The sequence below is a fragment of the Triticum aestivum genome, chromosome 2A (assembly GCF_018294505.1).
Source record: "Triticum aestivum cultivar Chinese Spring chromosome 2A, IWGSC CS RefSeq v2.1, whole genome shotgun sequence".
Taxonomy (NCBI): Eukaryota; Viridiplantae; Streptophyta; class Magnoliopsida; order Poales; family Poaceae; genus Triticum; species Triticum aestivum.
The window spans coordinates 515085095-515089205 of NC_057797.1; positions in this window are offsets into that span (position 1 = coordinate 515085095).

Consider the following 4111-nt stretch of genomic DNA (forward strand, 5'->3'; position numbering starts at 1 on the left):
GATGTGACAATATAAGAAAAATGGAGAATATTTAAGATAAGATGAAGAGTGATGCTACATAACCAAGTAGCTATAAATGTAAGTACAGTGATACAGGCAAAAGGTACAACCAAGAGCAATGCAGAGCTAAACTTCTTCAGTACCATCGGTGTTATCCAACCTTATGGTAAGAGTAAATATAGATCTTATGTGTAGAAAATGGAGGGCAAAGGAAAATAAGCTGCAGAGTGATGGTACATGAACACCTACCTGTCAAAATAAGTACACTAATAAAGGATAGCAGGTACTTACAAGAACAATGCGGAGCTAAAAAAATTCATTGGCATTGGATATATTCTACACTAATGTAACCATTCATACAAATCTGATAATTTGGAGCAAACAATTGATAAGCAAGCTATCATGCATACTGCTATCACATAATGAACCATGTATGTATGCAAGTACAGTGATACAGGACAACAAGGACTAACAAGAGCAAAGCAGCAGGCGGCATATTTGCGATATCCTGTCATTCTTTTCAAACCGGAATTCCTTTTCGATCAGATTTCCTGCAAAAAAGATCTGTAAGGCACATGCGGAAAAGTAGAAGTTCAAATTGTCATGTGATATCATAGACAGTACCTCATCCTCGGAACGAGACCAGTGCATAACAAGGTTTTTCCATTCAATGTTTTCTAAATTTAGCACATGAGACTTCACCAGAAATTCGTTTATAGACTTGCCATCAAAGTGTAATTTCCTCAGGTAACACCGATACTGTTGCAATGCTTCCTTGAAAAGCGCAAGCCAGCTTTGCTCGCCATGACTAACCAGATTGACCCTCGCCTACTTACAACAGTTTAATGTAAATCATTGATGTGTTCAATCAGCAGAAAACAGGAAAATAATCACCATGAATAATAGCACTTACTTGTAAGTGGGACAAGAAGATGTGAAAATAGTGTTTGTCTTCACTATAATCTTCCCATGATGGGAATATATGCACGTAGTCCCTAACAACATTGAAAGCATTGTCTTTTAAACTAGGGATAACTGGAATGGGGTTCCAATCTGCAGGATTTGGCCGTCTCTGCAGTTGGGATAGGTCTTCGGCCGGTGGACTTGCTGTACTTTTTGCTGGAGTGGTATTTTTCTGTGGTACGGCTGGTGCTATGGCAACTGAAATCGGCATACCTTTTGCTAGAGTGCAGGTCCTGTGTGGTGGGGCTAGTGGTGTGGCCAGTGAAGTATGGGTACAGTCTGCCAGAGTCGGTCCTACATTTTGTGTCATTGGTTGTACAACCAATATAAGTGGGGTGCTGTCTGATTTCTCCGGCACAACCACGTTTTTCAAGGACTTTGCTGGTGCTCCTTCAGGTTCGGCAATCACCCTCTTCCTTTTTGATGTCTGATGCACAAGAACATCATTTGAGTGAAAAAACATGGTATGATGACAGATGGAATATGTATTGATAATGGATGGGCATGGCATCTCGACATATATGATGAGTAAACTAAGCAGATGGCAGTGCAACAAAGTAGACGAAATGCAAGACAACATATGCAAGATATGCGCAATCAATAAAACCTTGCCAGATTAGAACATGCACCTTGATGGGTGAACATGACAGGCCATCTGCCTTTGACTCCTCGAGGTTAGAATAGTCATTAGAATCATATTCTGAACAAGAATCAACAGGTGGGGAGCATATGAGTTTCACTGCATCTAGAATGGCACTCAATGCCTTGGTGCCAATTTGTAAGTCATTGCAGTGTTTAGCTTCAAGAGTGGACTGCTGCTAGTGCGACACAAAGCAGCTACACAGATCATAGTGTACATATAATGAGAAAACCGTAAGCATCGGAGTAAAATCAGCAAAGTGGAACTTGCTGGAATATATGTGCTAGTATTGTCGGTACGGCTAGAAAGGCTTCGGATACCAGCTCTCTTCAACTGAAGGTGTGGTACTGTTAATATCAGTGTAACTCTCAAAGGCGACACAACTCCCTGCATTTCCTTGCTATTCTTATAGGATTCAAGTGGGTAGGCCACTACAAATCCTATTCCCATGTTTACAAAATCCTATGAATCAAAGAGGCTCGAAGAGTTCAAAGTGTCCATCACAACCGACCGTATAGACCTCTACACTACAAATGTCCCTGCCCATCTTCACTACAAGGAACATCTATACTACTATCATACTCTCCTCCGTTCCAAAATATATGTCTTGGTAGAGATTTCCACTATGGATCACATACAGATGTATCCAGATACATTTTAGAGTGTAGATTCACTCATTTTGCTCCATATGTAGTCCATGGTGGAATCTATACAAAGACTTGTATTTAGGAACGGAGAGAGTACTTATTAAAGAAGAACGAAAGAGGAACATGCTAAAGAAGAGCAATCAGATTTTGGATAATAAAATGTTTGTTGCATAGTGCCCACACATGATGAACCAGAGCGCATTAAGAAATCAACTCCCCGCTATCTCTCTATATGTGGTGCACATGCTTTTTCGAAAATAAAGTAGGAACATTAGCCGACCAATTAAATGTTATCTGTTTTAGTAATATCAACATCATATCAAATTCGTACTTGAGCAACAAGTTTGGAATTATGAGTGGCATGTTGTTTAGCATGATGGATTCAGGAGCAGTGCTAAGCAGGTACGATGATGGTACTTAATATAAAGACATGTCTGCATGCAAGTCGCGTGACTTTTGTCATTTGGGTCAGTCGACCATTTCAGGCGGTTGGATGAAGATCCTACGTCTCCTAACCCTCCTTCTTCCTCGTCTCTAATTCTTCCCATACAGAACACCGCATGGGCCGCCGGCCGGACCACCGGCCCCCATCACATGTGTTCCTCCGCCACCCCCGCCCCCGCCCCCACCCGTGTCGAGTTTTCTTCATTCGGCGGGGCCCCACCACCGCCCCCCACAACCACCATCCCCACCCGAGTCCCTTCGTTCGCACCGGCGAACTCCGGCGAGCGCTGAAAAATCGACTGACCCAATTTTGAAATTTAGTCTACTGTGATTTAACTAGTGTGGAATATAAAAGAGGAAAACCATACGCATTGGGAGTATAGTGTTGAGCGTGCCATGGAGGATCTGAAGGTGCAAACTGGACAAAGGCAACTTCGCAACCAATGTTTGCTTTCAACTAGCAAGTAAGTGATGGACAAGAAATCAGAGTAAAGCAGTGGCGATCTATTTTCTTGCTGCCATAAATAAGTTGAGAAGATACGAAAGAGTACCGCCTCTGGTGCGGCGCCGTGTATGCATCTGCCGAGAATTTGACGGTGCTGCGGTAGCGATGGCTGTCGGCAGCGTGGAAGCAGATCTAGGAGGTTAGACAGTGGCGACGGGGTGCGGTGGACGAGACGGTCGTAGGAGCGGCGCCAACAAGGTGGATGACGGCGGGGATGAAGCGAGGGTACGAGATGCAAGGATCCCAGTCCGAAGCCGTGGATGAGAGAGGTCGATCTCTTGTAATGGACGGCGGCGTCAGGGTATCAGCTCCGACATGGTGGAGGAGGACGGTGGTGGATGGGGTGGCGGACGGAGGAGGCTGGGGTGGAGAGGGTGTTTTGGCGCCCACGGAGTACGAATGGGGAAATGTAGGTGGAGAGGAAGGGGGGAACCATGTCTTCAGGGCGCGCTTGTCTCAAATGCGAGGAAATTACAAACTTAGCCCCCGTTTCAAAATTCCTACATCACAGCAATATTAGTCGGTTGGGGATAGGACGGTAATCTCTCATACACCGAATATTTGCCGACGAGAGTTTGTTTTTGGTGCCTACCATGTATGAATCGGGGAGGGAGTCGATTTCGGCCAAGGACACACTGTGTTTTGGCACCCACCGTGTATGAATCTGGGTGAGAGGCGGTTATGTCACGTTTGAGTGAAATTACAAACCTACACCTATCGAAACCTATAGAAATCGAGCAAATAGGCTTTGCGTGGCAGGGATAGGCAGTAGTAATTTCCATCTCGCTGATTTTGGTTTCGGGCGGTTACTGCGACTTTCCCCGCTTCATTCAAATTTTGCAGAGTGCACGTTTAAAGTGCCAACTCAATTCGAATCCCATTTGTATTCTATTTTTCCGGGCGGGATCCATT